At 43.1% G+C, this 21,313-nt stretch overlaps 1 pseudogene; it reads left to right on the top strand.

The window, feature by feature from the left end:
* The first annotated feature begins 3,943 nt into the window (after positions 1-3,943).
* Positions 3,944-4,120, top strand: LOC140276237 (U2 spliceosomal RNA; annotated as a pseudogene).
* The last annotated feature ends 17,193 nt before the right edge of the window (positions 4,121-21,313 follow it).

Below are 21,313 nucleotides of genomic sequence, written 5' to 3'. Positions count from 1 at the left end.
TGACACGCTTCACTGTGGTTGTTAACTGTGTGGTGTGTCCTGAAATGTTATATGTTTGGGCTGTGTGACATGCTTAATGCTTGTCAGTAGCTACCCACTTATTCATATATAGCAACTGACAACATAAGAAGTCCGGACATACTTTGATAGTAGTTGTAGAAGTATCCTTATTGATAATAGATAAACTAATTCATAGTGATAGAACAGTAGATGAACAGGTGCCTGCACATGTCTCATGAAAATAAAATGGGTGTATGATTGCTGACGGCAGAGCAATACTGCCAAACTTATGAGTTCTTGTGGCAAACTTGATTCAGTGTCTTGACGTGTATACGCTGTTTTGCTGACTTGTCACAAGAAACAAAGTGTGTTTGATAAGATCCGACCATTTTATTACGGGAGGATCAGTATGTATGGATTCTGATGTGACTGATAAATTTGGTGTGTGTGCTCACAGTGCAGAGTGTAGAAAAAAGAGAGAAAAGAAAGCCGTTTTGGTGTCACGGGTGTTGTGACTTACACACACACATTTCTGAATTGAGAAAGGAAATTATTTTAGAGAAAGCACTAGAGTTTAGATCCCACATTTGTTGATAGGCATTCATTTAATTTTTCTTTTAATCAGTTTTAAAGTGAATACTAACTGAGAAATGAAAAAGGTGAAGAGTTTAGAAGCTTGGTTCAAGAGCAAAACTTGGTTTATGATCAGCTGAGTCTCTAAACAGAACAGCAAAGGGCTTCATCGAACATTTAAAAAAGATTCAGATTGTTAGAATATCCAGAATTTATAGGAATGGTGGTGATTACTCTTATTTTCTAGAATGGAAATAACTGCACCATGTCTGTTTTATGAATTTAAGGTTCTAAAAAGTTTTGTTCTCGTTTTTCTATGATTAACCGAATGTATGTGAGAGTCCAAACAGACAGAAGGGTTACTTGCTGCAAGATTAAACATTTGCATTAACTGACTCCAGCAACTCTGAGTCTCATTGAGAGACTTTTCTCAACAATTGGGTCCTCAAACCAGATCTCAACGTTTTTTCCGCTTTCCAGGGTCGGAGCTGAAACCGTGCACGGGGGAGTCCAGTACTCCTAATGAAAGACCCCCTGCTGAATTGCGGTAATTAGGGGCCAGTGTCCACTCAAAGGGGGAAAAAGGGACGAGATCGTACTTTTGAATCAATGGCCAGAAGCCATTGGCAGTGCAGGCATCAACAATAATGGTGTTATTTCACCCATTAACACTTAAGGTACCTCATGCAGTGGCTGTGATATGGTTACTTAACAAAATATCTTTACCAGACATCTCTCCTACATAACAGTTCTTCTTTCACAGCCACACCTTGTTGTCGAGAGATGTGCTACACTTAATCCATCCACACTGCTACCTACCCCACAGATGGAAAGCCTCATGATTGCATGTCAGAAATAACCATCAGTGTTTTACCCAGGCCAGACTTAACTGATATACGTTATGAAAATGCAGAAATAACTATATTTATTCAACAGGTCAAGCAAAAAACCCTGATGGCACAAATGCTACAGGATTTGCAGTAGTAACAGAAACTGAAGTTTTCTTAAAACAACCACTACCAAAAAATTACTCTGTTCAAGCAGTCGAATTGGTAGCTTTAACTGAAGCTTGTAAATTAAATAACAAAAAGGTTGTTAACGTTTACACTGACAGTCAGTATGCCTTCTCAACTGTACATGTGTTAACACAGCATTGGAAAAACAGGTATGTTGACATCCACAGCTAAATGTATAAACTACAAATATTTTAGCATTATTAGATGTTATTCAATTGCCATCTACAATAGACTCGTATGAATGACCGGAAGGAAAACCATACTGCCAAAGAATTTGTTTAAATATGCTGCAGTATTGAGCCACGGACCATGTCATGTCTCAACAGGAGGGATGGAAGCAATAATGAACAAGGTTTTTACAGCATATGGTTTTACTAATTATTGAATTTTTTTTTTTAGAATAAATAAATGAATAAAGTTTTGTCTAGCAGGTCAAATATGTGCAAAATACATTCCACAGGGCAATCTAAGACCAAAACGAAGATAATTCCCTAAGCCAGTGTATCTTTTTCAACATATTTGTTTGGATTTCATTATTTCATTATTGTGTAGATTTCATTGAACTAAATTAATGTTAAGGGAAACGATTCTGCTCAGTGACAACAGAGGTTTTTACCAAATGGTCTGAAATATTTCCATGTGCACAAGCAGATGCACTCTCAGTAGCAAAATCACGCGTAAAATAACTTATTTCTAGATTTGAAATACCTGAAAAGATCTTCAGTGATAATTTGACACACTTTGTAAACTATGTCATCTCACTGATGGCAAAGAACTTAAAATAGATCTTAGAAACCACTGTGATATAGAAGGTTTCGCTAACACATTGGAATTGTTTTACTATTTACATATGCATGTGCAGTGAAGAATTGCTTGCTGCTGATAAATGCAAAGAAGAACAGCTTACACATAGATGCTCACATATAGGCTGCTGAATGCAATGAAGACCTGCTTATCCAGTAAATTTCAATGTCAATGTGTAATATTCAATTAGGATTTGCAAAACAGTGAAGTTAAACAATGAATGGGTCCATAGTCGGTATGAGAAGACTACAGGAATATTTACCTGGGTGTACGTTCAAACAGAGATGAGAAAATTGCGATAAATTATTGTTTGTTTGTTTGTTAGTATGTATATGAATGTTATGTGTATAAACTGTGTTGAGTTGTAGTTACTCAGTAGTGTCTCAGTGAAACAACCGACGGGGGAAGCCTTGCGGTGACAACAAAAGCAGTGTTTTACTGATCAGTCAAGTTGCTCCAGTGTACTCCATACAAACTGGTTGGCTACTGAAGGGATAGAAAATGGGGAATACTTGTTTTAAAGCAAACAAGGAATTAGATGGGAAAAATATATGTTTTAACGGGACCCAGACAATATTAAATACTCAGACAGATGGGAGAAGAAGTGTAGTTTTGTAGGAAATCACAAAATTATTACATAAAATTAGTGAAATCAATTGAAGAATGCCTTTCTGAAGAGCTGTTTACCACAGATGAGCAGCTTTGCGACCAAGCACATTGTAGATCGCTTTACTGCCAAAATGATCTAGTTTAATGGATTGGTTTAGACATGCATAACAGCATTTTAAGAACAAAGAGAGAAACAAAAAGGGACAACGCTTCATGGTGGAAGGTGATGTATAAATAACTGTGTATATGATGAAGGAGAGACCATTTGAGCAGCACAGCCATTTCGCAGCACAGGGACAGCAGTCCAAGTTAAAGGATCTCCCACGTGGTATCACCTGTCACACTGTGTCAAGGCATCAAAAAAAGAAAAAATCACCAAACTCAAGGACAAAGAGACGAAGACTCCGGTGAACGAAGAGAGAGGACTTACAAACCAGAAATACAAAAGGATGCTCGATATCAAGATCCAGAAGAAGAGGCTAACAATGCCACGAACACTTACGATGCTGGGAATGATGCCAGCAATGAACAGAGAAGAAGATTCAGTGTCATCAATCTGCAACACGTGCCTCTAATGAGGGGGTGAATATAGAATCCTCAACGATTACAACGTCTCTGGGAACTGTGACAACAACAAGGTTTAAACCATTTTGATATATATTGTAACCTATTGGCTAAGGAATAGTGCTGAAAATGAGGTAAATCTAATCCACCACTGTCCTTGGTCTTCTGTAGGGTTTGTAAACTAATACGTGGTGGTTTGTTTTTCCACAGAAATTTGGAGATGCATGAATCTAGTGACTTAAACCAAGTAGCAGATGGTTTTATGGGGATCATTGAGAACAAATAGTTAACTTTTGGTAGTATCATCATTTTAATGGTTGTAACTGTCCCCATAAGTGATATAGGTAAGGACTTCCAACGAGAGAGATCGTCCTCTACTCTCTTTAATAATTGCACATAATCCATCTGTACTTATCAGTTTAATATGTGATATGTCTATGCAAGGACTACATATTAAATGGATTTTTATCAATAGGAGTTGAAAAAGGAGCTTGCTCCGTTCACTCCAAGCATCGACCCGGTATTGCAGTGCCGCTGGGAACGGTGCGCTCTCCTCTGCTGTTGTGAAAAAGCAAACAGCGGTGCAGGATGGAAGTTTCTTTTAGTCTGCTGAGAAAAGAGAGTGAATGCGAAGCAGACTTTAACACGGCTCTGGGAGCGAGCCGAGTGCGGGCTAACCAGGAGAAATGCTTGAAAGATACGCGACACCGAATGAGCGGTCAGAACAAAGCCTCAATACGGTGTTCCTGTGGTGTTTTTATAAAATGCGGTGAAAATAAAGGTGTGAATGCCCCATAGAAAACTAAAAGGTGGAGCGGAAGTGTTCGGCTGCAAGAAGGTGTGAATGTCCGACTATATTTGGTGAAAAGCAGGTGAAGCAAGGTCTGAATGCCCAACCTTACATCATCAAAAGCGAGATCAGAGGTTTTTGGCTGCAAGAAGGCCATAGTTTGCCAAAAGCGGGTAAGGTGCGAATGACCGACTAAATATCAACAAAAGTGGGGGCGGAGGTCTTCGGATGCAAGTGGGTGTGAATATCCCACCATACAAGTATGGTGGAGAGGAAGCTGTGAATGGCCGACCATAGTTTGCAAAAAGCGGGTGAGAAAAGGTGCGAATGTCCAACCATACATGATCAAACCAGGGAGCGGAGGTGTTTGGCTGCGACAAGGTGTGAATGTCCACCCATAATTAATGAAAAGCGGGCAACAAGTAGGTTCGAATGCCATACCATACATCATCAAAAGCACGAGTGGATGTGTTCGGCTACAAAAAGGTTTGAATGTCCGAGCATAGTTTGTAAAAAGCGGGTAAGAAAAGGTTCGAATGCCTGAACATACACCATCAAAAGAGGGAGTGGAGGTGTTCCGTTGTAAGACGGTGTGAAGGTCCGACCATAGTTGGTAAAAAGTGGGTATGAAAAGGTTCGAATGCCCAAATTCGGCTGCAAAAAACTGTGTTCAGCTGCAAAAAGGTGTGAATGTTCGACTAAAGTTTGTAAAAAGCGGGTAAGACAAGGTGCGAATGCCTGACAATGTATGATCAAAAGCGGGAGCGGAGGTGTTCAGCTGCAAGAAGGTCTAAATGTCCATTATTAATTGCTAGAAAACATGAAAGAAAATTTTCGAAAATCAATCCGCACATGATCATAAGTGGGAGAGGAGGTGTTCAGCTGCAAGAAGGTGTGAATGTCCTACCATAATTGCTGAAAAATGTGTTAGAAACGGTAAGAATGCCGGACCATACCTCATCAAAAGCTAGAGAGGTGGTGTTCGGCTGCAAGTAGGTGTGAATGTCTGACTAAAGTTCAAATATATTAACAAAAGCGGGAGCGGAGGTGTTCAGCTGCAAGAAGGTCTGAATGTCCATCAATAATTGCTAGAAAACATGAAAGAAAATTTTCGAATATCAAACCGCACATGATCATAAGCGGGAGAGGAGGTGTTCAGCTGCAGGAAGGTTTGAATGTCCACCCATAATTCCTGAAAAATGGGTAAGAAAAGGTAGTATTGCCAGACCATACATGATCAAAACAGGGAGCGGAGGTGGTTCGGCTGCAAGAAGGTGTGAATGTCCGACTAAAGTTCAAATATATTAACAAAAGCGGGAGGAGAGGTCTTCGGATGAGAGTGGTTGAGAATTTCCAACCATAATCTATAAAATGCGGTGAAAAAAAAGGTGTGATAGAACACTAAAAGGTGGAGTGGAAGTGTTCGGCTGCAAGAAGGTGTGAATGTCCGACTATATTTGGTGAAAAGCAGGTGAAGCAAGGTCTGAATGCCCAACCTTACATCATGAAAAGCGAGATCAGAGGTGTTTGGCTGAGAGAAGGCCACAGTTTGCGATGCAATAATTAAAGGCCTCATGCCAGATGTTGCCACTGAAGTAAAGAACATTTACGTGGGATGGTGTGAGGGTCCTCGTTTGGCTGACGTTCGCCGATATGCTCGCCATGCTCAGAACCAAGTTGAGACGCGTAAGACAACCAAAAGGGACAAGTGTGAAAAGGAGCTGCATTTGGCAGCCATGACCATGTATTACGCAGTTGGTGTAAACAAAGGACGAGGCCGAAGTCGAAGACGTGGACGTGTGGGAGAGGAGGTGGAAATGGGCCACGCCAGAGCTATGATCCGAATATTTGTTTTTACTGTGGCCAGACTGGACACTGGAAGAAGGACTGTCCACAGCTGAAAAGTGATGAAATTGGGCAAAAGACTGACTGAGGGTGGGAGGCAGGTTCTGGACGTCACGCGGCAGCGGAGCCTCCACTAATGGGTGATAGCACAAACACACTCACACATTTTTCCTGCTCTGTGTAGTGAAGAAACGCTTGCCGACTGTGATTCACGTAGTAAAGTTTTGCATGCTATTTCCGTCCTAGAGCAAAGATATTTCTCTCACAATATAGGAACTTATGTTCATCAGTAGTGACGTCAGGGGAGTTTGATTGTCCTCCAAAGTTAAGTGGAAACCACATTTACTGTATGTCTGCATCAGGCCAGGTTGTGAAGGAGAAAATGACAATGCCCATTGCGTGTTGTCACTCCTGATGAGCTCTCCTTCAAACACTCATTTTTGTTATCAGAGTTGTGTCCCATTAACCTGATGGGCTGTGATCTCATGTGTAAATTAGGCATTATTTTAACTTCTACACCAGAGGGTGTTAAGGTTATGTTACAGCCTGACAAAGTTTTCACAGCAGTGCAGTTTGATTCATCGGCACTTACATATGCTTATGAGTGGAAACTTCCCAGCTCTCCTTTTTCACAACAACTAGTGGAAGAAGCAAAAGCGTTAGTTTCACCCCTTTCTGATTTCATGCAACCTACTGATTTGCACTGCACATCACACATTTCTTTGGGGCCTGACAATGACTATGAGAAGAAGTGAAAAAATATGTGCGCCTACTTTATTGGCTGTGTCGCTCACTCCAGAGCACTTCGATTTTTTTAATGTTTGTGGTACTCGCCCTCACATTTCCTTGGCCAAACGTACACACAGGCAGTGACAAGGTGTGGGAGAGTTTGTTGCTACATGTCAGAAAGAAATGGAGTGGACCGTTTCACCTGCTGATCCAAATTTGATGTTTTCTGAACGATTGTCAGCATACAAAAAAACATTTTTGAGTACAATGCATTGTCAAAGAACTGTGGACTTAATTCCTACCACAGAATCACATTTTGAAGCATGTTTTTTATCTGAAACAGATTTGTCTTCGATACCCATGTTGGCTGAAGTGCCCAATGATCTTTGGGCTAAGAGCAAATATGATGTGGGGTTGATAAAAGGCTGTGAACCAGTAATTGTCACCCCTAAATCAGACTTTTGTCCATGTAAAAAACAATACCCTTTTAAGCCTGAAGCAATTAAAGGGATTAAACCTGTTTTTCAATCTTTTCAGAAAACAGGCGTTATTGTTCCTTTTGATAATTCACCTGTGCTTACTCCATTGATTCCTGTTAAAAAGATTAAAGATGCTGGCCAGCCAGATGAATGGCGTTTTGTACAGGACCTCCAAGCGGTGAATACTAAAGTTCAGCCACATGCTCCTACTGTGCCCAACCCACACACTATTTTGTCTCAAATTACATCAGATGCACAGTTTTTCTCAGTGGTTGACTTGTCGCCAGTGCACCCTGATAGCCCATTTTGGTTTGCTTTTTAGTTTGAAGGGAGATCTTGGACTTTTACCCGGTTATGCCAGGGGTACTGTGAAAGTCCCACTATTTACAATGCTGCCCTCAAAGCTAGTCTGGATTAACTTCATTCAACCACAGGCTCTGCTCTTTTGCAGTATGTGGATGACATCCTTTTATGTAGTCCATCTAAACAACAGTGTGAAAAAGACAGTGAATCTGTTGAAACATCTTCATTCTTATAGCCTTAAAGCCAGCCTTTCTAATTTACAGTTTGTACAGGACGAAGTCACCTTTTTGGGTCATGTGATTTCTAAGGATGGGCGCTCACTTTCTCCTAAACGTGTTGCTGCAGTTCAGATCATTCCTAAACCGGTTACTAAAAAACAGCTTATGTCATTCTTAGGTATAACATCTTACTGCAGGAACTTTATTCCTAACTACTCTTTTCTCGAAGCTCTCTTAGGTGCTCTTATCCATGGTAAAGGCCTCCAGTCAGCTGACCGTGTTCCATGGACTCCTGAGGCTGAATCAGCCTTTAGTCAGCTTAAGCTGGCTCTTCAAACAGCACCAACACTTGGCATTCCAGATCCTCATAAACCTTTCATACAGGCAGTTGATGAGAAGCATGACATCTGTTCTTATGCAGGAACATGGGGCAGGCAAAGGCCAGTGGCTCATTTCTCAGCAAAACTGGACTCTGTGGCTGCAGGCCTGCCTGGTTGTCTTCGTGTTGTTGCAGCTGCAGAGAAAGCTGTCCTGGCCTCCCAAGATATTGTGGGCTACGCTAATTTGACTTTTTTGGTTCCTCATGCTGTTGCCATTATTCTTCTCGAGCAGAAAACTTCACATCTTTCAACTGCTCGTTGGCTCAGATACACCTCTGTGATATGCCAAATGTCACTGTTAAACGTTGTACTGTTCTGAATCCTGCTACTTTGCTTCCGACTCCTGAGGATGGGGAGCCTCATGACTGTGAAGCTGTTTTGGAACAAGTTTGTACACCCCGACCTGATCTTTTAGAGACTCCTCTTCCAAACTCTGACATGATTCTTTTTGTAGATGGATCAGCTTTGCGTGATCCAGCCACAGGTACTAACTGTGTTTGGTTTGCAGTATGTTCTTCACATGACACTTTGTTGTCTGGTTCTCTTCCTAAACATTTCTCTGCTCAAACTACTGAGCTTATTGCACTTACTGAAGCTTGTAAGTTGGCAGCTGGTAAGTCTGTCACTATTTACACAGATTCCAGATATGCTTTTGGTGTTGTTCATGACTTTGGTGCGCTGTGGAAACACAGGCATTTCCTTAAATCAGATGGTAAAACTATTCTGAACTCCAAGCAGGTTTCTGATCTTCTTGATGTGATCCTTTTGCCTACAGCAATCTCGGTCTGTAAGTGTGCGGCTCACACTAACTCAGACGATCCTGTTGCTTGTGGCAATGCCAGAGCTGATGCTGCAGCTAAGCAAGCAGCTAAATCTTTTCCTGTTTTCGCTTCCCTCTCTTTGCAGGCAGAAGACTCCCTCACAGATCTCCATGCTTTGCAAACTTTTGCCTCTGCAGATGAAATTTGGTCCTCTGGACGCATTTGGTCCTCTGTGGGTGCAACTCATATGGATGGTGTTTGGATGGGACCTGATGGTAAACCCTGTCTACCTAAACATTTTTTTCCTCATTTTTCAAAATTGACACATGGGTTGGACCATGTGTCAAAAGGGGGGATGCTGAATGCACTCACTGCTCAGTGGTTCACAAAAGGGTTCAGTTCATATGCGCAAAAATACTGTCAGTCATGTATGGTTTGTGCCACACATAATGTAGGAAAGGCATTACACACATCGCAAGTTGCACACCCTCCACCAGAGAAACCTTTTGAACATTTGATGATGGATTTTGTTGAACTCACACCAGCTGAAAGAAAGAAATATGCACTAGTAATAGTGGACGTGTTTAGTAAATGGGTTGAAGTTTTCCCTGCAAAACATGCAAACAGTAATGCAGTGACTAAAGCACTGCTAAACAGAAATCATTCCTAGATGGGGCATTCCAGAGAAGATCAGCAGTGATAATGGCACACATTTTGTAAACACTGCATTGACTGAGGTTGGTAAATTCCTGGGAATAACCTTGCGCACACATTGTGCTTATCATCCACAGAGTGGAGGTGCTGTGGAAAGAGAAAATGGTACATTAAAGTCCAAGTTAGCCAAATGTTGTGAAGAAACAGGTCTGCCATGGACAAAAGTATTACCTATTGTGCTTACCTACATGAGAATGAGAATCAGAGCTCAAGTGAATCTCAGCCCATTTGAAATTTTATTTGGCAGACCTCCTAACCTGGGATTGGGACCTGTAACCAGACCCCTCCCTTCCACAACTGTTTGTGATGATGCTATGTTGTCTTACTGTCGAAACCTTTCCACTGTTCTATCTCAAGTTTCACAGACAGTAAAAGCAGCCCTTCCAGCCACAGAAAACACACCACTCCAACCAGATGACAGGTGGTGAAGGAACTTCGCAGGAAACATTGGAAGTCCAAACGTTGGCAAGGCCCGTTCCAGGTGCTACTGGTCACTCATACAGCTGTTAAAGTTGCAGAGAGAGCAACCTGGATTCATGCCAGTCACTGTAAGAAGGTACCAGAACCAGTAGATGGCTTCCACCCTGACATACATCAGCCTAACCAACACGCCCGGAAGGACAAAGATAAGAGTCAGCAGTAAAAGCTGTACTCCACCGGTGTGTTAAGTGCTAGTAACCTCTGACACCGAAGATTGAAACATCCTTGCTGAGACCTGCGATGAAGGTGATCATACACATGCTGTGAACCATGGCAGAAACTGTTTGTTGTTTATATTTTCTTATTTGTAACCAGCATGTGCACATTGTACACATTCGTCCTGTACAAACTGTAACTTAGAAAGGCTGGCTTTATGGCCATAAGAAGGAAGATGTTTCAACAGATTCACTGTCTTTTTCACACTGTTGTTTAGATGGACTACATAAAAGGATGTCATCCACATACTGCAAAAGAGCAGAGCCTGTGGTTGATTGAAGTTAATCCAGACTAGCTTGAGGGCAGCATTGTAAATAGTGGGACTTTCACAGTACCCCTGGCATAACCGGGTAAAAGTCCAAGATCTCCCTTCAAACTAAAAAGCAAACCAAAATGGGCTATCAGGGTGCACTGGCGACAAGTCAACCACTGAGAAAAACTGTGCCTCTGATGTAATTTGAGACAAAATAGTGTGTGGGTTGGGCACAGTAGGAGCATGTGGCTGAACTGCAGCATTCACCGCTTGGAGGTCCTGTACAAAACGCCATTCATCTGGCTGGCCAGCATCTTTAATCTTTTTAACAGGAAACAATGGAGTAAGCACAGGTGAATTTTCAAAGGAACAATAACGCCTGTTTTCTGAAAAGATTGAAAAACAGGTTTAATCCCTTTAATTGCTTCAGGCTTAAAAGGGTATTGTTTTTTACATGGACAAATGTCTGATTTAGGGGTGACAATTACTGGTTCACAGCCTTTTATCAACCCCACATCATATTTGCTCTTAGCCCAAAGATCATTGGGCACTTCAGCCAACATGGGTATCGAAGACAAATCTGTTTCAGATAAAAAACATGCTTCAAAATGTGATTCTGTGGTAGGAATTAAGTCCACAGTTCTTTGACAATGCATTGTACTCAAAAATGTTTTTTTGTATGCTGACAATCGTTCAGAAAACATCAAATTTGGATCAGCAGGTGAAACGGTCCACTCCATTTCTTTCTGACATGTAGCAACAAACTCTCCACACCTTGTCACTGCCAGTGTGTACGTTTGGCCAAGGAAATGTGAGGGCGAGTACCACAAACATTAAAAAATCGAAGTGCTCTGGAGTGAGCGACACAGCCAATAAAGTAGGCGCACATATTTTTTCACTTCTTCTCATAGCCCCAAAGAAATGTGTGATGTGCAGTGCAAATCAGTAGGTTGCATGAAATCAGAAAGGGGTGAAACTAACGCTTTTGCTTCTTCCACTAGTTGTTGTGAAAAAGGAGAGCTGGGAAGTTTCCACTCATAAGCATATGTAAGTGCCGATGAATCAAACTGCACTGCTGTGAAAACTTTGTCAGGCTGTAACATAACCTTAACACCCTCTGGTGTAGAAGTTAAAATAATGCCTAATTTACACATGAGATCACAGCCCATCAGGTTAATGGGACACAACTCTGATAACAAAAATGAGTGTTTGAAGGAGAGCTCATCGGGAGTGACAACACGCAATGGGCATTGTCATTTTCTCCTTCACAACCTGGGCTGATGCAGACATACAGTAAACGTGGTTTCCACTTAACTTTGGAGGACAATCAAACTCCCCTGACGTCACTACTGATGAACATAAGTTCCTATATTCTGAGAGAAATATCTTTGCTCTAGGACGGAAATAGCATGCAAAACTTTACTACGTGAATCACAGTCGGCAAGCGTTTCTTCACTACACAGAGCAGGAAAAATGTGTGAGTGTGTTTGTGCTATCACCCATTAGTGGAGGCTCCGCTGCCGCGTGACGTCCAGAACCTGCCTCCCACCCTCAGTCAGCCTTTTGCCCAATTTCATCACTTTTCAGCTGTCCAGTCTGGCCACAGTAAAAACAAATATTCGGATCATAGCTCTGGCGTGGCCCATTTCGACCTCCTCTCCCACACGTCCACGTCTTCGACTTCGGCCTCGTCCTCTGTTTACACACACTGCGGAATACATGGTCATGGCTGCCAAATGCAGCTCCTTTTCACACTTGTCCCTTTTGGTTGTCTTACACGTCTCAACTTGGTTATGAGCATGGCGAGCATATCGGCGAACGTCAGCCAAACGAGGACCCTCACACCATCCCACGTAAATGTTCTTTACTTCAGTGGCGACATCTGGCATGAGGCCTTTAATTATTGCATCGCAAACTGTGGCCTTCTCTCAGCCAACACCTCTGATCTCGCTTTTCATGATGTAAGTTCCTGCGTATGCTGCCGCTTACCTGGATGACGTCATCATCCATAGCAACAGCTGGGCGGAGCATGTTCAGCAGATGGCGGCAGTGCTGGAGTCACTGCGGCAGGCGGGGCTCACGGCCAACCCAAAGAAGTGTGCAGTTGGATGGAGGGAGGTACGGTATCTGGGGTACCACTTGGGCGGCGGACAGGTGCGTCCACAGGTAGACAAGACAGCAGCGATTGCAGCCTGCCCAAAACCTAAGATCAAGAAAGAGGTGAGGCGGTTTTTGGGGCTGGCCGGATATTACCGGCGATTTATTCCCAACTTCGCGAAAAGGTGCCTCTGATCCGGTCCGGTGGACGAAGCAGTGCCAGGTGTCACTTGAGAGGGTAAAGCAGACCCTCTGTGGGGAGCCTCTTCTCCACACACCTAACTCCTCTCTCCCATTTGTCCTGCAGACTGATGCATCGGGAAGGGGTCAGGGGCTGTTCTGTCCCAGCAAGCAGGTGCGGGGCGTTGACCGCCCAGTGCTTTACATCAGCCAGAAACTATCCGAGAGGGAGACCAGATACAACACGATGGAGAGGGAGTGCCTGGCCATCCGGTGGGTGGTCGGCGCTATGCGGTATTACTTGCTGGGGCGCCCATTCACCCTTTGCTCGGACCTTGCTCCCCTCCAGTGGCTCCACCGAATGAAAAATGTCAATGCACGGATCACCCGCTGGTATCTGGCACTACAGCCTTTTAAATTCAAAGTGGTCCATAGGCCGGGGGCACAGATGGCGGTGGCCGACTTCCTTTACAGCTCGCATGGCGAGGTGGGGGGGGGGGGGGGGGGGGGGGGGGGGGGGGGGGGGGGGTAGGTTAGGCCGGACCGCTCCCCGGCCAAAAAACTCAGAGCTGTTAAGGAGGATTGAAGTGGAGTCGGCAGCACGAACCGGGAGGGAAGGCCTGCGAACGACTCCACATTCATGAAAAAGGGTTAAATAAACTATACGTTGAACCGTCCTCTGTCTCTGAGTCTCTCTGAAAGAACCCGCAGTGGCAACAGGCCGCCTCAATGTGCAATTATTAAAGACAGTAAAGGACGATCTCTCTCGTTGGAAGTCCTTACCTATATCACTTATGGGGAGAGTTACAACCATTAAAATGATGATACTACCAAAAGTTAACTATCTGTTCTCAATGATCCCCATAAAACCACCTGCTACTTGGTTTAAGTCACTAGATTCATGCATCTCTAAATTTCTGTGGAAAAACAAACCACCACGTATTAGTTTAAAAACCCTACAGAAGACCAAGGACAGGGTGGATTAGATTTACCTAATTTTCAGCACTATTCCTTAGCCAATAGGTTACAGTATATATCAAAATGGTTTAAACCTAGCCCAATACATGAACATGGATAAGTATAGAACAAGCATTGTGTGATAATCTGGAAATCTCTGACCTGCCACTTATTAGTCAAAACGTGAAAAATCACAAATGTTTCAAAAGCATTAACATCAGCACCTCTCTGACAGCCTGGTGGGAATTTCTTAAAATAACAAAGTCTTCACTTGTCCCGTGTAAGCTTACACCCATCTGGAACAATCCTGACATCCTGCAAAACAAAAAAATGCTAAACTTTACTCTGTGGAAGATCAAAGGAATCAAACATCTGGAACATATAATCCAAAATGGACATTTTATTTCATTTGATGAGCTCATATCACAACATGAGATAGGCAGCAATAAATTCCTAGAATATCAACAACTTAAGTCTATAATAACAAAGAAATATATCCTCCACCAACCAGACTTACAACTCCCGATTAGGGAAGCAGAATTTCTAAGCATCTGCACCCCAAAACTACTATCAAAAATATATAAATTATTGTCTAAGATAGATGACACAATGTCTCTACCGTCCTCAAAATGGGAGGCAGATTTATCCATCAGTTCTAGTCATAGCTTCTGGCCACAAATATGTTTGAACACCTTCACAATGACTCGAAATCCTAATTTACAGCTCATACAATACAAAATTCTTCATAGAACACACTATACAGGACAAAGGATGTTCAGGATGGGTCTAACACACTCAAACATCTGCTCACATTGCACAGATAACACACCTGATGATTATGCACACGCTTTGTGGTTTTGTGCGCCTGTCCAGAAGTTCTGGCTTGAAGTCTGTGCGGACCTATCAACATGGCTAAAGTGTAGCATTCCTGCATGCCCCACACTGTGCATACTGGGTGACTTAGACAACATCAACGTGGAATTTAGCTTAGCACACATGATCCTCACAGTGTTATGTATAGCAAAGAAAACTATTCTCATGAACTAGAAAGCGAAGAACAATCTGTGTATTAACCAGTTTAGAAATTTTCTTTTAGATTATATTAGCATGGAAACAATGTCTGCCTCCTAAAAACATCAATTGGCTGAATTTAATTCTCTCTGGTCTTAGCTTGATCAAATAGTGTTGGTGGTGGGTTGCTGTCCCGTCGCTCTGGGCGGTTGGTCATTGCTGGGGGGACTGTGTGTCGGGCTTGGAGGGCAGTTTTGGGGGCTTGCGGGTGGGGCTGTCTTGCGGTGTGGGGCGGGGTCCCTTAGGGGCCTTGGGGTGGTGGCTGCTGGCTCTGTACCGGGTGACGGGGCCGCTCTGGCGTGGGTGGTGGAGCTGGGCCTGGACCTGGTGGCTTGCCGCTGCCTTGTGCCCGGGGCGGGGCCCTGCCTGTGCCTGGGGGGTCTGGGTTGCCCTGGACATGCCACAGCATGCGTGGGTTGGTGCAGGTCCTGGTGCCGGCCTTGTTGCTCTGGGAACTCCAAGGTGTCCGCAGGTGGTTATTTTTTTTAGGGTGTTGGGGTGTGCGGTGAGGAGGAGGGGGTCTGTATGGGGGTGTGCTTTTCCCCTGTTGGGGGGGGCCTGGGGGGGCCTGGGTGATGGTGGGTCTCAGGCCCGGGCTGCTGCGACTGGTGTAACCGGGTGATTTGTTTGTTTGTTTGTTTGATTTTTGTTGTTGTTTGTTTGTTTTTGTAGAGGTCCTCCGGGGTGGGGTTGGGTTGAGTGGGGTGGGGCGGGATGGGTTCCTTCTGGGGGTACAGTAGCTCCCGGAATATGGTGACTGCAGGCCCCGAGCCTGGTGGACATCAGGCCCTCCTGCCCTGTGTTGGGTCCCAGGTAGCGGGGATGCCTATTGCAGCCAGTCTCTGGCTGCCCTCTCCGGGGTGGGAGGGACCAGGAGGATGAATTAATTATTCTGCTAGTTTATATATTGTAAACATAAACAATAAACAATTATAAAACTTCCCTTGGCAAAGCAAATCTGTTTGGCATAAAGGTATTCAGACTACAATTCTGCTGCCATAATGCACAATTCCGGATTTTGATATAAAATGAATTCCTTCACTCAAACCAAGTTAAAACTGCTTTTCCTTCATATTTATCCATGTCTAAATAGCTTTAAACAAAAAAGAACGTTGTACTTTGCAGGATAGGAAACAACAACACTAAACCTTTAGGAATCCGAGAATAAGCTTATTTTCACGAGTTCTACACAATTTCGGATTTTGATATAAAATGAATTCCTTCACTCAAACTAAGTTAAAACTGCTTTGTCCTTCATATTTATCCATGTCCAAATAGCTTTAAACAAAAAAGAACGTTGTACTTTGCAGGATAGGAAAGAACAACACTAAACCTTTTCAGGAATCCGAGAATAAGCGTCGTTTGACGAGTTCTACACAATATCGGATTTTGATATAAAATTAATTCCTTCACTCAAACCAAGTTAAAACTGCTTTGTCCTTCATATTTATCCATGTCTAAATACCTTTAAACAAAAACGAACGTAGTACTTTTCAGGATAGGAAACAACAACACTAAATTTTTTCAGGAATCCAAGAATAAGCTTCTTTTCACGAGTTCTACACAATTCCGGATTTTGATATAAAATGAATTCCTTCACTCAAACTAAGTTAAAACTGCTTTGTCCTTCATATTTTTGCATGTCTAAATAGGTTTCAGGCATAAAATTCTTCATATTACCCTGTATGTGAAAGAAGCATACTTGTGATGGAGCAATACACTCCTTTTGGGTAACCTAAACTGATGGTTTGGGAGGAAAGTTAGAAGAACAATCAACTATCAACCAAAGACAGATGACGTGATGAGCGGGCAATATAACTGTGTTTTTGCTTCAGAGCAACTCTGTATTCTGTACTGTGTTGTTCTCTCTTTCAAGATATTATTATTAAAGCCTCTTATCTCCTCAGAAGAAAATAACTGACTCTGTGCGTTACTAAATTTCCACCACAATTTTGGCGTCACGAACAGGATCCCTCGACTGGTGTCTCTGGACCGGATCGCAGTGCATGGCCAGCCTGGACTGAAGTAGCTGTTCCAGCCTCATACCTCCAAGGCCTTTTCTGAGAGAGAGGACTGGCAGGTCCTTTTCTTGAATACCAGCGCTGGGATCATTTTTGAAATATGATAGTCTGAGACGATAGGACTGCTTTTTAGTTTTTATTTGAATAAAAGAGGGTTTCCCGGTTGTGTCATTAGTGAGACAGAGATTTCATGGGTAAGTGAAACTTTTGAAGCAGTCCGAAGAAGTGTGAAGTACTCCGAAGAAGTGTGAGTAGAGATTAAGGTCCTCATTGGAGACGTCCTTTGAGTGAAGGAATATATTTCCCCATTCCAAGTCTGAGAATTGGAAACAGTAGGTCTCAGACTTTTGACCCTACCGGGGGACCTAAGCATGATGAAATGAAAAAGACATATGGTCCAGAGGTTTTCCACCAGAAGGTTCTTTTAGTATGTTAGAAATAAGAAAATTAGAAGAAAAGTTTTGCAAATATGAGAAAGAGATGAAGCAAAAAAAAAGAAAATTAAGTTTAAATAAGAAGTAAGAAAGGTATAGAATTTTGGAAAAAATAAAGTGTATTAAGAGAAAGAAAGGAAAATGTTAAACAAATGCCATGACGGAATGATGATAATAATTTAGTATTAGCTGTGCCGGATCCAGACCTGGACTCCTGCCCTCCACGACGCCTGCAACAACAACAGCCAGCCCTGCCACAAGCCTCTGGCTCTCGGGAAGAAGGGACTTCTTCCATCCTCCCTTGGGAAGAAATTCCATCATTCTCACAACATCAGCTACATAGGTCTGATGATGAGGAAAAGGAAGACGTTTGGTTCTCCAGCGTACCTGCCCAAGAACTTTTAACGCAAGTGACAAAAATCCTTTACCCACAATCTGGACTTCAGAGATCTAAACATGAGAAAAAACAAAACCAGATTCAAACCATGCCTATGGTTAAAGTTGCAGTTCCCACTGGACCATTACTGGTTTATCGACCCTGGACTGAGACTGACATCATGGAAGCATAACAATGCTTACCAGATCCAGAGATTTCTGGACCCCATTTTGCTGACGAGTTGCGAGATTTCTGCGCACAATTCTGCCCGACTGGGGTTGAATTGCGTCGCATATTGGCAAAAAAGTTCAAACCGTCCGACCTCTAGAAAATAGAGGCCAGTATGCTACAACTGGATTTGCGACCTACCAACAGTGAACGAGGACATAATGATAACGCTCAATATGAAGCAGCCAACCAAATACTGTGTCAAGCCATCACCACTCAATTTCCAACCAAAATCAATATGTCCCACATTTACACCTGCAAACAGAAACCCGGTGAAGGGACTGATGATTTTGTACACCGCATCCTTGAGGAAGTCAGCAAGCACAGCGGTCATCAGAGACCAAGGGATTTGGGTAATGAATCAGGACCATGGGAGAGTATTGCATGCAATGCAATAATTAAAGGCCTCATGCCAGATGTCGCCACTGAAGTAAAGAACATTTACGTGGGATGGTGTGAGGGTCCTCGTTTGGCTGACGTTCGCCGATATGCTCGCCATGCTCATAACCAAGTTGAGACGCGTAAGACAACCAAAGGGACAAGTGTGAAAAGGAGCTGCATTTGGCAGCCATGACCATGTATTACGCAGTTGGTGTAAACAGAGGACGAGGCTGAAGTCGAAGACGTGGACGTGTGGGATCAGAGCTATGATCCGAATATTTGTTTTTACTGTGGCCAGACTGGACACTGGAAGAAGGACTGTCCACAGCTGAAAAGTGATGAAATTGGGCAAAAGGCTGACTGAGGGTGGGAGGCAGGTTCTGGACGTCACACGGCAGCGGAGCCTCCACTAATGGGTGATAGCACAAACACACTCACACATTTTTCCTGCTCTGTGTAGTGAAGAAACGCTTGCTGACTGTGATTCACGTAGTAAAGTTTTGCATGCTATTTCCGTCCTAGAACAAAGATATTTCTCTCAGAATATGGGAACTTATGTTCATCAGTAGTGACGTCAGGGGAGTTTGATTGTCCTCCAAAGTTAAGTGGAAACCACGTTTACTGTATGTCTGCCTCAGGCCAGGTTGTGAAGGAGAAAATGACAATGCCCATTGCGTGTTGTCACTCCCGATGAGCTCTCCTTCAAACACTCATTTTTGTTATCAGAGTTGTGTCCCATTAACCTGATGGGCTGTGATCTCATGTGTAAATTAGGCATTATTTTAACTTCTACACCAGAGGGTGTTAAGGTTATGTTACAGCCTGACAAAGTTTTCACAGCAGTGCAGTTTGATTCATCGGCACTTACATATGCTTATGAGTGGAAACTTCCCAGCTCTCCTTTTTCACAACAACTAGTGGAAGAAGCAAAAGTGTTAGTTTCACCCCTTTCTGATTTCATGCAACCTACTGATTTGCACTGCACATCACACATTTCTTTGGGGCCTGACAATGACTATGAGAAGAAGTGAAAAAATATGTGCGCCTACTTTATTGGCTGTGTCGCTCACTCCAGAGCACTTCGATTTTTTTAATGTTTGTGGTACTCGCCCTCACATTTCCTTGGCCAAACGTACACACTGGCAGTGACAAGGTGTGGGAGAGTTTGTTGCTACATGTCAGAAAGAAATGGAGTGGACCGTTTCACCTGATGATCCAAATTTGATGTTTTCTGAACGATTGTCAGCATACAAAAAAACATTTTTGAGTACAATGCATTGTCAAAGAACTGTGGACTTAATTCCTACCACAGAATCACATTTTGAAGCATGTTTTTTATCTGAAACAGATTTGTCTTCGATACCCATGTTGGCTGAAGTGCCCAATGATCTTTGGGCTAAGAGCAAATATGATGTGGGGTTGATAAAAGGCTGTGAACCAGTAATTGTCACCCCTAAATCAGACTTTTGTCCATGTAAAAAACAATACCCTTTTAAGCCTGAAGCAATTAAAGGGATTAAACCTGTTTTTCAATCTTTTCAGAAAACAGGCGTTATTGTTCCTTTTGAAAATTCACCTGTGCTTACTCCATTGTTTCCTGTTAAAAAGATTAAAGATGCTGGCCAGCCAGATGAATGGCGTTTTGTACAGGACCTCCAAGCGGTGAATGCTGCAGTTCAGCCACATGCTCCTACTGTGCCCAACCCACACACTATTTTGTCTCAAATTACATCAGATGCACAGTTTTTCTCAGTGGTTGACTTGTCGCCAGTGCACCCTGATAGCCCATTTTGGTTTGCTTTTTAGTTTGAAGGGAGATCTTGGACTTTTACCCGGTTATGCCAGGGGTACTGTGAAAGTCCCACTATTTACAATGCTGCCCTCAAAGCTAGTCTGGATTAACTTCAATCAACCACAGGCTCTGCTCTTTTGCAGTATGTGGATGACATCCTTTTATGTGGTCCATCTAAACAACAGTGTGAAAAAGACAGTGAATCTGTTGAAACATCTTCCTTCTTATGGCCATAAAGCCAGCCTTTCTAAGTTACAGTTTGTACAGGACGAAGTCACCTTTTTGGGTCATGTGATTTCTAAGGATGGGCGCTCACTTTCTCCTAAACGTGTTGCTGCAGTTCAGATCATTCCTAAACCGGTTACTAAAAAACAGCTTATGTCATTCTTAGGTATAACATCTTACTGCAGGAACTTTATTCCTAACTACTCTTTTCTCGAAGCTCTCTTAGGTGCTCTTATCCATGGTAAAGGCAGCTGCAGTTATGACATGCAGCTCCAGTCAGCTGATCGTGTTCCATGGACTCCTGAGGCTGAATCAGCCTTTAGTCAGCTTAAGCTGGCTCTTCAAACAGCACCAACACTTGGCATTCCAGATCCTCATAAACCTTTCATACAGGCAGTTGATGAGAAGCATGGTTGTATGACATCTGTTCTTATGCAGGAACATGGGGCAGGCAAAGGCCAGTGGCTCATTTCTCAGCAAAACTGGACTCTGTGGCTGCAGGCCTGCCTGGTGGTCTTTGTGCTGTTGCAGCTGCAGAGAAAGCTGTCCTGGCCTCCCAAGATATTGTGGGCTACGCTAATTTGACTGTTTTGGTTCCTCATGCTGTTGCCATTATTCTTCTCGAGCAGAAAACTTCCCATCTTTCAACATCTTGTTGGCTCAGATACACCTCTGTGCTCCTTGATATGCCAAATGTCACTGTTAAACGTTGTACTGTTCTGAATCCTGCTACTTTGCTTCTGACTCCTGAGGATGGGGAGCCTCATGACTGTGAAGCTGTTTTGGAACAAGTTTGTACACCCCGACCTGATCTTTT

This window comes from Leuresthes tenuis, unplaced genomic scaffold (genome assembly GCF_036924035.1).
Source record: "Leuresthes tenuis unplaced genomic scaffold, fLeuTen1.0.hap1 SCAF_18, whole genome shotgun sequence".
NCBI classification, from domain to species: Eukaryota; Metazoa; Chordata; class Actinopteri; order Atheriniformes; family Atherinopsidae; genus Leuresthes; species Leuresthes tenuis.
The sequence above is the reverse complement of the archived record's forward strand: the minus strand, read 5'-3'. Positions and strand labels throughout refer to the sequence as shown.